The sequence below is a fragment of the Triticum dicoccoides genome, chromosome 1B, assembly GCF_002162155.2.
Source record: "Triticum dicoccoides isolate Atlit2015 ecotype Zavitan chromosome 1B, WEW_v2.0, whole genome shotgun sequence".
NCBI lineage: Eukaryota > Viridiplantae > Streptophyta > Magnoliopsida > Poales > Poaceae > Triticum > Triticum dicoccoides.
The window spans coordinates 43,791,224-43,804,292 of record NC_041381.1 but is presented as its reverse complement, the minus strand read 5'-3'; the positions used below and the strand labels follow the sequence as shown (position 1 = coordinate 43,804,292).

The 13,069-nt window shown below is 41.5% G+C and overlaps 2 pseudogenes; both read left to right on the top strand.

The window, feature by feature from the left end:
- The first annotated feature begins 3,596 nt into the window (after positions 1 to 3,596).
- LOC119350082 lies at positions 3,597 to 6,644 on the top strand (annotated as a pseudogene).
- Positions 6,645 to 8,096: 1,452 nt separating this feature from the next.
- On the top strand, positions 8,097 to 10,529 carry LOC119350080 (annotated as a pseudogene).
- The last annotated feature ends 2,540 nt before the right edge of the window (positions 10,530 to 13,069 follow it).

The window sequence follows — 13,069 nt, the reverse complement described above, 5'->3', positions numbered from 1 at the left end:
GAGAGAGAGAGAGAGAGAGAGAGAGAGAGATTTAAGACATATCATAAGTTCATTTGTTGGGAGAATTTAGGAGTCATGTACCAAACCGTGTGAATGGGACTGAAACCCACATGAAGCTCGATGGTAGTCTCATTTGATGGCACATATAGCGAGGTTGGGCGATCGCCCTACCTTGATTTCCTGCAAAACGTTATATCTACGTATGTATATGCATAGGCCAGATTGATCGCTAATATTTTAAGGGAACTAAATCGCATCGTTGGAAAGGAAAAATGCAAAGGCATTGTGGTCTCTCTGTTGTTGAGCGAGACAGCTAGCAAGTGCTCACGCACGATTCAGTGGATGCCTTTGTTCGTTCGTGTACACGCACAACACGAGGTCATGACTCATGAAGAAGACCCACAAAGTCCAGATAGCAAGGGCTAAATTTTTAAAAAAGTTATATTTCAAAAAAACACAAAGTCATGACTCACGAACTCTACAGCAGCTAGCGGCGCTCGGCGTCTGCAGGTCAATGTACGCGACACACGACCTAGCGCTAGCTACTAGCACCAGCAGGAGGCAGCAGCGCTGCAGTGGCCACAGCCAACTGGACGGCAGCGATCAGCAACGGGCAAGATTTGGCGCATGATGCTACGGCGTTCTCGACTTTCCAGTGAAAATGGATAGGCAACATCCATTGCCAGGTTTTCTAGTATATCACATTAGCTTCATTATGGATATATCTTTAGGTCGGTTCTATCGAAATATGTTCCAATAGTCATTATATTAGGTTATTAGTTTTAGGATAAAATAAAGGGAAGTGTGCATTGTTAGTTGTACGACTATTTTTGTCGTGCATCAAATTTTGTTATGTGCTTCATAATCCATCCAACCTCAAAAAAGATTCGTCCTCCGCCATTGCATATATGTAGTTGGAGGTAATATCATAGTGTCGACCAAAGGCACTTCTCACCTTTTTGGACAGTATAAGTAGAGAAGTAATAAATATGTGTAGGCCACAATCCCATAGATTGCTGTAACAAAAGAACCACAACCTTTTAAGTGAACTGTAACATAGACTTGGACCTGGAAGGCAATAAAGCATGCAAAGAAGAATCTTGAGTTCGCTAACGCTCCTAAAACAAAGCAAGAACCAACCCATGTCATCGTGGTTGCTGTCGTACTATTATGCCTCAACACAAGATTTTTCAGAACTATACGGTGCTGCTGGAGAACCTGTATCTCAGTCTGTACATCCTACATAGTCAGCTTCTGCTTCTGGTAACTCCAATTATCTTCACCTTGCTCTCTGTCTTGTATTCTGCTAGTTATATAGTCCCCTGTATGGATTGGTATGTATGAAAGTGATACAGGAAAAGCTAACAAGACACCTCCTCTTGTATTGGGAGCTTCTCAGTAGGTGTTGCATGCTATATAACACAAACAAAAATGTCTTTAACATTAATTCAATGCGAGATTTCTGCTCTGCCTAAGCTAAGACATATGTTTGAAAAATGACTGTCGACATGCCATGATTCTTAGTATGACTGATATGCCATGTACCAAAGCAATGACTTCTGCTTGTAGACCCCAACAACCAAGGAGTTACTTCGAATAGCTCCAGAGGCCCATTACTAATTACTTTTTTTAGGGAATCTCATTACTAATTACTATTCAGCCGATACAGAAAACAAATAGTTCCAGTACAATACATCAATACAAACAAAGCCACTTGTGGAGGTTCACCAAAAAAAAGGCTCCATCGAAATTAGTGTTGTTGTTGCTGGACTATCTTGCACATACTAGGCTGCTAATAGACAACGTGTGCCTCCTTGTCAACTCACACATACTTCTGTACACTTTTGGACTATCTTACACATACTATGAGAAACCTTCACATCTGACGTCAATCCTCATGGCTGGTATCCTGGTAAACTGCACCGTAGATCTGAAAATGACCGGTAATGCCTGAGGAGAGGTTAATTGCTTCATGATTATTGTGATTTATTTGGACAGGTCTGTACTCTTTCATGCATTGTTTGAATTTTTCTGTTGTAGACAGATGGTGTATACAACTATGCTAAAGTTTGTATCTTATTAGGGCTCCTTGTCTTTTCATGTTAGGGATCTGGGTGCAGTTATTTTTCATAGAGAGACCCTGAGATTGGTTTCCATTGACAGGGCCTAAACTATGGGAACCAAACTCCTGGAAATATGTGGTTTTATCAAAGCACAAATACTGAACAGTGATACGGATACTATGTACGTTTCCAAAACTAACTTTTGCATCTTGAATTCTATATTAGTTTGGTAGGGTAAAAGATTGAAATTTTAGTATGCCCCGTCTTTTTTGAGCTGAATACGTGGATTCCTTGCAGGGTTGCTCCTGCACATACAGATGATCAAGGCAGTCGGTATAGTTGCCCTCTTCAAGGGAAATCTTCAGTGTGAAGTTACTCTGTTTTCTTTTCTTCTCTGTTCTTGTGTGGTACTGGCCGCCACTGTTAGCCATGGTGTGGTGTGGTGTGGTGGCAGCATGTACAGTTCACTGTAATATATACTGTGTGTTACTATTTTGCATCTTTTTAGATATCCTGTAGAGTAGAACACTATTGGGTGATAACTACCGGTGGAACAGTGTGTGTGTGTGTGTGTGTGTGTGTGTGTGTGTGTGTGTGGATAAGTCAGACGCTGGTTGTGTTTGTTTTGTCCATTCTCAAGATTAAATTTCTACTGCAAATCTCAATTTGGTTGTTGAAAATATAAGTAGAACGAGATAAGATGCAATATGGGCTGAAATCTAAATTCAAAGCTATATCATGTATAAGTGACAAGTGTCACAACACCAGAGGTGGGAAGTGACCTTTGCAAAAAGTAACCCTTAACTAGTGATTTCGAACAATCATGAGCATGTATGCCACCTGCCGGCCGGTGCACCGTAAACGGAAGACAACCCGGTGAACGGCTCCAGGCAAGGACACGGTGGATACCTCCTCCAGCTGCCGGCTGGTGCATGCAAGTCAAGTCTAGAAATATGTCTTCTTGATCCATTCCTGTTTGTTCAAATAGGGTGAGAGCAAATTGAGTGATAGTATAATTTCCTTTTGTACTTTTGGTCATGTGTTCTTGCTCTGTGTAATTAGGCAACCAGGGGGCACATCCCATGTGTATTCCAATGATATGTTCTTGAGGTATATTTTACTCTCTCTGTTCCTAAATAAAAGTCTTTTTAGAGACTCCATGAGAAGTCTCTAAAAAGACTTATATTTAGAGACTCTACAGGGAGTCTCTAAAAAGACTTATACGTAGGAATGGAGGGAGTAATAATTAGGTAAGTAGTTAGGCCTAGGCAGCACACATGCATGGTCTGTATACTTGCATACCTAATCTAACCAAAGATGGCAATTAGTGCCCTAGGGTTGTATAATTAGTGGTCTAATAAAGTACTGGCTCTGGGTTTGTATAATGAGTGCCCTCGCGTTGTATAATTAGGGCCCTGGTGCTCTCTAATAATTTTCATTCATTCCGAAAAAGAAAAAAGGAGAAGCTCTTTGGACCAAAGCATCCATCCGATCTTCCCGGCCTCCTCGTTGTTCGCCGTCGCCCACGCCACCATGTGGATAGGCAGCGCCACTGCCGCCTCCGCCTCCGACGTGCTGAGGCACTACGGGCGGTGCTACTGGGAGCTCTCCAAAGCCCGCCTTAGGTGCACTGTCGCCTCCGCCTCCAACGTGCTGCGCCACTACGGGCGGTGCTACTGGGAGCTCTCCAAAGCCCGCCTCAGGTCCGCGATTTGCTCCCGTTTCCTTTCACATTTGATGTTTTTCATAATGAAGTAAAGAAGATATGCTCTTCAGTTCTTGTGGCTAAATTCTGAAGAAATGAATTTTTTACTTGCTCTGTGATTTGGGAATTATATGATGTAGAAATGGAATTGTAAGTGTATTGCAGACTGGGTTTGTTTGACACATGACCTCTCCTCTTCTTGTTCTTGTTTCTTGCTTCACCATCCAGTTTTGTTGTGCTTTTTGGACACATGTCCTGAAATGTTAGAGCTTGGCCAAAACTTTTGTGCACGATGGAGATCCTAGATAGCAGATCGTGGCCGCTGCCAAATCGTTACTGGTCTGGTCGGTTCACCTTGACAATGTATGCATAGTGGTCGATTAGTGGTTTAGTGTGCCCTGAAAATCTAAGATGACCTTCATAATGGTAAAAGTGAACTAGCATTTAACCACGTCCTGTTTGTTTTTGTCAAAAGGTGTTTAGTATCATTAGTTTTTGCCATTCATAAGATTTCATAAATTGTAATGGCACTCAACTTCTTGCAATCTATCCGCCTATGGTAATATATATGAGTTTGCCATGGTCTGTGTCTTGCATCTTGGAACTCCTTGTAAATGGCGAATTATTTGTTCTCTTATTGCATTTATTTTATTTTATTTTATTATATGTTCCCTTCTTTATGGTATCTAGTGCACTTGTTTTGGCAACATCGGGGGCTGGATATGTGCTCGGGAGTGGCAGCATTGTAGACATTGCTGGACTTTGCTACACATGCACTGGTACCATGATGGTTGCAGCATCTGCCAACACTTTCAACCAGGTATTGGCTTGTTTTTTTGGGGTAGCCTTTTCCATTGGCAGGATGGTTAACCAAACCAATGTTCATTGTGTTCACATTCTTGAAATCCTTGTGTTCATTGTCACGCAATCTCATACTTCAATATCAGTTTTTGAGAAGTCATTCTGATTTTCCTACATATTTACATCTATTGGGACTTATAGATATCATTATACAACCTGGTTATCACGCTTAGAGACGATGAACATGGTGCATCGACATCCTTTTCAGGTGTTCGAGGTAAAGAATGATGCTAAAATGAAAAGGACAATGCGACGGCCCCTACCATCAGGGCGTATTAGTCCTGTGCATGCTGCCATGTGGGCTACAAGTGTCGGAGCTGCAGGAACAACATTATTGGTTTGCAAGGTTCGACTCTTTGCCGTTTGCCTGTACTTGCTCTACACTATGTTTCAATTGTGTACAGTCACTGTAGTTGGTATAATGTTGTTATTGGAACTAAACATCGCGAAATTTTGGCAATGTCTTGCAGGCTAATTACTTAGCTGCTGGGCTTGCAGCATCCAATCTCATCATGTATGCATTTGTATACACTCCACTGAAGCAAATACACCATGTCAATACATGGGTGTGAGCAGTTGTTGGGGCCATTCCGCCACTTCTAGGGTATGTTACTGCTGATGACACATGTCTGGATTGTCTAGGTGCAGGCTGAAAAGGGTATTTTATATGTTGAATATTGGAGCGAGTCCTTCCTAATTGTGAGTTTTGCCACCGCCTTGTGCTTTTTTGACCAAAGCACATGCTTAAGCACAATTATGCTATTGTCTACTACCTAGGCCTGCCTCTTTTTTACTATGGTTTATACTCATCTAGGCTCTTCTTAATTTAACTACACTTTTTGTAATGGACCCAACTGTATCCAACAAGGACAATTACTACTTGAGTTACTACTTTTCATGGCTTTCCTATCTCTAGCATAAGCTATCCAATGCCTTCACCGGTAAGCCTATTTCCTGCTGGCTTGTGCACCCAAGGCCATATCAGACCCGTTTGAATAAAAGCAACATATATATCGTAGAGACATCTGGACCTACCAGCTTAAACAAACAAATTGAAGTTATGAACTACTCTCAAATCCATGGCTGCTAACATAAAGCACCAAACTGATGATACCGCTGCCTTGGAGGCAGTTTCAGGTCATACACTGACATGTTAAGCAAGCAAATAAAAAAGGGGGTTGCTTATAGGCATCATGGGCATATATTCTGTATATTATAGCACTCATGTTTATTTATTGAATGGAGCTGTGCAATATGTTCACATGGCATCTGGTCCTTATTTTTATCATGATACAGGTGGGCAGGAGCAGCATCAGAAGTGTCACTCAACTCTATGATTCTGCCTACTGCTTTGTACTTTTGGCAGTTACCACATTTCATGGCCCTTCCGTACTTATGCCGTGACGACTACGTTGCTAGAGGGTAACTAAATTATTAATTCCAACTGGTTATTACCAGATCTACCTAGTGTCTTCAAAATGTTACGGCTTTTACATTGATTCACTTGTTGATTCAGGTACCGAATGCTCTCTTTTGCTGATCCTAGTGGTAAAAGAACTGCATGGGTATCACTCAAGAATTTCCTCTATATGTTGCCGTTGGGGTTACTTGCATATAAGTGTAAGTAGTAATCATGCATATTTGTTCTCTAATTTCCATTACTTGTAATAAAATTGGTCAAACTTGGGATATGTAATCATGCATATTGGGTATAACTGTAAGTACCAATAATCATATAGGTTCTCTAATAATTTCCATTTGCTTCTACTTGTAACAAATCAACTTGGTCAAACTTGAGATGTTACTCATGGAACTAACATATGGTTAATCTGTAGGGGGTCTAACATCTGGATGGTTCTGTTTTGAAGCATCACTTCTAACGACGGGCCTTACCATTGGAGCTTTATCATTTGTACTGGATCCTACTCACAAGAGTGCAAGAAGAATGTTCCATGGTAGCCTTTTGTATCTTCCTGCTTTAATGGCTGGACTTGCATCGGCTGCCTAACCAATGAGACTAGTGAGATCGTTGTGGTTCTTTGTGTTGCTGAGCTGCGGGAGGACGAAGAAAGTGCTAGACAGAAACGGGAACATTATCGTGCTCAATCACGCCCTCCAGTTGACTATGCTTCTGTAGCCCAATACCTCTTCTTACCTGTACCTGTGTACATATCTGCACAAGCTCATGAGTAATGAATGCCTTACTTATCATAGCATTCCTTTTTTTTTTCTGTTATCAGGAAATTCTTTTCCGCTCTTCCACAAGAATATGTCCTGCTCAAGGGAGATCCACTTTGTATTGCTAAAATAAAATCTGAGAATGATGAACGTAATTTTTATTTGGAAAAAAACATAAAGTTGAGCTGTGGCAGGGGTTTCGCAGCAATGCTCATGATTTGGAAATTTTGTTTAATGCAATCTGCACGTTGATAATGTAGGTATGGGATGCACACGTAGAAGGTTTTACCCAAGTTAGGGCCACCAGTTCTAGTGGTAACACTATTGTTGGATGTTTTTTCTCGTATGAACGATATGGTTACGGCATGTATCTCTTGATCTTGTAAGTCTTGTCCAGATTCTATCCTGGCTTCGTCTTATGTAGAGGGGACGGAATTTTTCCAAAAGACACATTGCCGCTACAGTCAACTGGATGGGACTTGTGGGGATGCCGCGCTGCGCCTCGATTACCATGTGTGACGTGTGTTGATTATCAGTTGATGTCGCAATTTGCTGGCACACGTGGTGGACGATTCCTGTCCAGTTTGAAAGTGGGTTTTGATTTCACATGATAGTGCAGTTGCGAGGCCAAGATGGCTATTGCAACATTTTTAGTGCAATATTATGTAAAGACACAAAGGCAATGATTTTCTTCTAATTTGTATTTCCGGCCAAGGATGAGGGAGATTGTCTACCAATGAGACAGTGAAACCTATGGTGTACACATACAGATGTTCCGAGATGGTGTCCAAGCATACGTCAGTCGTACACAAGCTCCCTCCATCGTGTTCCCAAATGCTATGGGTCGTTCAGATTTAGAAGAACATACTGAAGCTTGGAGGAAGGTCGTAGAAACTCCAAGAAGCTAGCAAACTATTTTTAAGACTCTACTAGTTTATCCAGGAGAATATGAACAGATATGGTCAAAGATCTGCCATCTCAAGCTACTCTTCCTTTCCCTATACCTCCCATGTCTAGTGGATTGAAATGAATATTCCCCTTGTGAAAACAAATCTCATTCTCGAGGCCCTTGATCCCCTGATTCACTCCTTCAGGTTGCACTTCTGCAAGAGCAGACCCCAGACTGTTGAGCAGGGTGTGCAATGTCTTGTGGCTAACTCAATTAATGGGCATGATCCCTCACCATCCATTCTTGTTTTATTTCTCCCCTCCCACTTATATCGTGATTCAAGAAGGGGATTAGAGAAAGCAAGTAGTAGATAGGCTTGAGTCACACGAGGGAAGTAGAGATGGATCTGAAGGTGAGTGGGGATAAATTTAGTGGTAAAGGAGGAAAGTGTATATCAGATGTGGAAATTATATATCATGAGAAGGTGTCTCAACTTGAACTACCATGTGAAGCGACTAGAAGAATAAAGGAGAGAAGGATAGGTAGAATTCAACGCTTCGGAAGGTGTGAAGAAGCTAATTAAACAGGCAGGACCAGAGGATAAGGGGGGGTCATGGTGAGTGGATGAGGTTAAATGTTGAAGCAATATCTTTCACATGACCATGCATACAAACCCAGTTCTCGCACATGGACATAGTACTATTCTATCTAGTATGGTGTTCAATCCTATCTATGAGCAACGTAAAAAAAAACTACAAATACTTCACCTGGCTCCTCGGTTTTATTTGGTTTTCACATCAACCACACGACTGCTCGCGGTGTTTTGCATATAGTTCGGCAAAAAAGGTCCTTCAGATGGCTCAGCTAACTTCTTGGTTGATCATAGAATGTTGTCGATGAACAGACAAAGCCATTTCCTGCCTTTGTACAACATGAACCATTGCCCAATCTGTTGCCGGGTGATCCGACCTACCTACTGGAGGGTAAGTAGACTTAATTCCAAGTTTGAATTATTAATTATTAATTCAAACTGGTTATTACCAGATCTACCTACTGTAGAAGTTAGATCAAAATGTTACAGGCCTTTACATTGATTGACTTGTTGATTCAGGTACCGAATGCTCTCTTTTGCTGATCCCACCGGTAAAAGAACCGCATGGGTATCACTCATAAATTGTCTCTACATGCTGCTATTGGGGTTAATTGCATATAACTGTAAGTAGTAATCATGCATATAGGTTCTCTAATTTCCTTTAGTTGTAATAAACTTGAGATGTTACTCATGGAACTAACTGATGCTTAATCTATAGGGGGTCTAACATCTGAATGGTTTAATTTCGAGGCATCGCTTCTAACAACGGGCCTTACCATTGGAGCCTTGTCATTTGTACTAGATCCTACTCACAAAAGTGCAAGAAGAATGTTTCATGGTTGATATGTACAAACCCGATGAACGAGTTCACGCCCAAGGGTCGCCCGATCTTCACGTCGTAGGATCCAATCGAGGAGGATAACTAGCTGCAAGCAGCCGGAATAACTAGCTTTATACCTGCCAAGGTTGGATGCAACCCGTACGCTGGGAATGGCTGACCGAAGGTACAAGAACTTCAATCCGCTATCCGAACAATTGCAGAACCATAAACCGGGACTAACCCACACAAAATGACCGTAACCATAGAGCACAAATTAGGGGGAACCAGAGGCTCCTTCTCACGAATTCGGATGAACTCACAAGAGCAAAGGTAGCAATGATCTCTAAGATCTTTGTAGCAGTCTTGCTGCATAAGCTTGTAGCTGAATGGTTTGACAAAAAGATTCTAAATGGATGGGGGGAGATGGGGTTTTATAGCATGGACAACTCCCCTTAGCTAGGTGTGAAAAGAATTCCAAAGCAAGCATCTTTGCATGGCTTCCTTGGGGAAATAAGCGGTCAACTTTGGCAGTTGTTGAAGAGCTTCTCTGGAATTCGCGAAGCCTTGACAGCCTGGACACCTTCCACGATAATGACTAGAGATTTTGACTCACAACTCCATATGATACGGGTTTTTTTGCATTGGAAAGTAAATTTGATGAAGCTTCCGTTGATATACTTCTATGGCTCCGTCTCTCAACCAAATGGGTGTGACACAACAAAACATCAGAGGTAAAACTGACATCATCAACTTCATTTGAAACTTCTTTTCTCCAAACTTGTTTCTCCAAACGGGTTGCTTCAAGAGTTCTTAGGTTGTTGGATTTCTTCCATGCAATACCTAAGTTCAACCAACAACAATGGGGATGAAATCATAGTTGTGTCATCAAGGTTACAAGATAAACTTAAGTTAGCGTTCACCTGGTCACTTATCAGTTTGACGCGACTTCTTGTGATTGGGCCCATAATTTTTGGATACTTGTCGATGGTTGTGGTACTTCCTTTTTTAATGGCTGGGCTTATATTGCACTGGCTACCTAATTAACAGAACGAGCATCATACTAGTGAGATTGCTGGGGTTCTTTGTGGTGCTGATGTTGAGCTGTGGGACGACGAAGAAAGGGATAGGAAATGCTACACTTACGGACTGTTTTGGCATGGAAGAAGTTACAGACTGAAGTGTAAATCTATGGTTGGTTAGTGGTGGGCCCCTCAACGGAACTCAAGGGGGAGAGATAAATAAGGAGCAGACATGTTAACCCGTAACCTCTCTCCCCTGACGTATGCCTTGTAAGTGTAGGATATTGGAAAGAGCTACGCAGAAAAAGGAACACTCACGTGCTCAGTCTCGCCCTCTAGTTGCCTATGCTTCTATAGCCCCATTCCCCCCTCTTACCTGTACCTGTCTACATATCTCCATAAGCTCATGAGTTGTGAAACTTTTAATATCCCAATATTCCTTCGTTTTTGTCTGTTATCAGGAAATTCTTTTGAGCTCTCGAGAAGAATTTTCCGTACTCGAGGGAAATCCTTTTTGTATTGTTAAAATAAATTCTGAGAATGATGAATGCAACTTTTATTTGGAAAAAACATAAAGTTGTGATGTCGTGGCAATGCTCATGATTTGGGAATTTTGTGAACGCAATGTGCATGTGTATAATCTAGGTATGAGATGCAAGATAATCTAGGTATGGTAAGCACATGTAGGAGGTTTTACCCAAGTTAGGGCTATCTGTTCTAGTGGTAAGTTGGTAACACAGTATTGTTGGATGTTTTCTCCGATATGAACAATGTAGGAGATTCTATCTTGGCTTCGTCTTATGTAGAGGGAATACAACAGCCGCATTGCCGCTACAGTCAACTGGACGGTACACATGGGGATGCCACGCCGCACCTCGATTACCATGTGTGACGTGTGTATTATCAGTTGATGGCGCAATTGGCTGCCACACGGTGGACGATCTCATGTCCAGTTTGAAAGTTGGTTTTGATTTCCCACAATAGTAGAGTTGCGAGGCCAAAATGGTATTGCAAAATTTTGAGTGAAGACAATGATTTTCCAACTTATATTTCCATTAAAGGATGAGGGAGATTGTCTACGAATGAGATGATGAAACCTATGGTGTGCGCATACATGTGTCCCTAGATGGTCTGTAGTCCAAGCATACATTGGCCATAGACAAGCTCCATCGTCTGTGTTCCCAGATGTTATGGATTGTTTAGATTTAGCATAAGAACATGAAGACGATCCAGAGGAGCCCGTAGAAACTCCAAGAAGTTAGCAGACTATTTTTAAGACTCTACCAGTTGATGTAGGAGAATGTGAAGAGACATGCAAGGAATTTGTCAAAGATCTGCCATTTCAAGCTACTCTTCCCTTCCCTATGCCTCCCATGTCTAGTGGCTTGAAATGGATTCCCCTTGTGATGAAACAAAATCTCATTTTGAGGCCCTTGATCCCCTGATTCACTCCTTCAGGTTGCACTCCACGAAGAGTAGACCCCAGGCTGTTGAGCATGGTGTGCAGTGCCTTGTGGCTAGCTCAATGGGCATGCTCCCTCACCATCCGTTCTTGTTTACTTTCTCCCATCCCACTTATATCATGATTCAAGAAGGGGAATAGAGGAGGCAAGTAGTAGATAGGCTTGAGTCACATGAGGGAAGTAGATATGGATCTGATGGTGAGTGAGGATAAATTTAGTGGTAGAGGAGAGTATATATCACAGGAAAATGTGGCTGCATGCATCATTATGATGCAGAGGCCGAGGGTACGCCTCCATTTCCAAAAAAAATATCACAGGAAAATGTGGCAATTATATATCATGAGAAAATGTCGCAACTTGAACTACCATGTGAATCAATTGGAAGAAGAAAGGAGAGAAGGATTGGTAGAATGCAACAGTTTAGAGGGTGTGAAGAACCTATAAATAGGCAGGACTGGATGATAAGGATTAAGGGGGTCATGAGGAGTGGATTTGAGTTAAAATGTTGAAGCAGTATATTTCACATGACCATGTATATAAGCCCAATTCTCACACATGGACATATTACTCTTCTATCTAGTTTGATATTATATTTCATAAACACTCAACCAACATCAATAAACCTGATGGACAGTGGTGGAGCTAGGCAAAAGGTTCAGGAGGGGCTAAAGGCAAATCATTAAAATCTGATGGGGCCAACAACTATTTTTCTCTAAATCTATGCCTCCTCATAAAGATGTCTTCACAAATATTTCAAAGTTGGGGGGGGGGGGCGTTGCCCCCCCAGCCATCAACATAGCTCCGCCATTGCTGATGGATCCATCTCTTTTGTGGCAGACAGGTGATGATTTAGCTGAAGGCACTCTCCAATACTCTTTTGTGGTCTTCCTTTTTTTCTACGTATTGAAGGGATCCTTACAAGGGTGACATTACAAAAATGCATTACCAAGTGAGCACACCTTCTTACTTCACTTTCCCTTTATCCTCCACGGGATCTGATTTAATTGCAGGATGTTGACCAAGTGGGGATGACGAATTCCATTATGATGAGGGCAAGGTTCTAATGTGATCAATGTTGGTTTCTCGAATTCTGATTAATCGAGATGTTCAACAAGAATTCTAACTTTTAAATAAATTTGATGCTAGCAGCCATGATTATCTATGAGATTTGGTACCTGAAATAGAAGATGAAAATGAATGAGTGTGCATTTGTCTCAAGATTCGCTCATGTATGGTGTCCTTGCAATATTCGTTTCTTGCTAAAATATAGGAGAAATTCAGAAAATTCTTATGTCGGTTAATATGATTTTGACGTGTGTTTGGAAATAAACCATGTATTCCTTGTTGAACCATTTAATGTATGATCATCTTTACCTCTCAGTTTCCATTGATATGCATTTATCTACCCTATTTTCGTAACAAACATGTACTTTCCGTTTGGTTTATATCTTTGAGATTCCTTTTCATCACCTAATACAT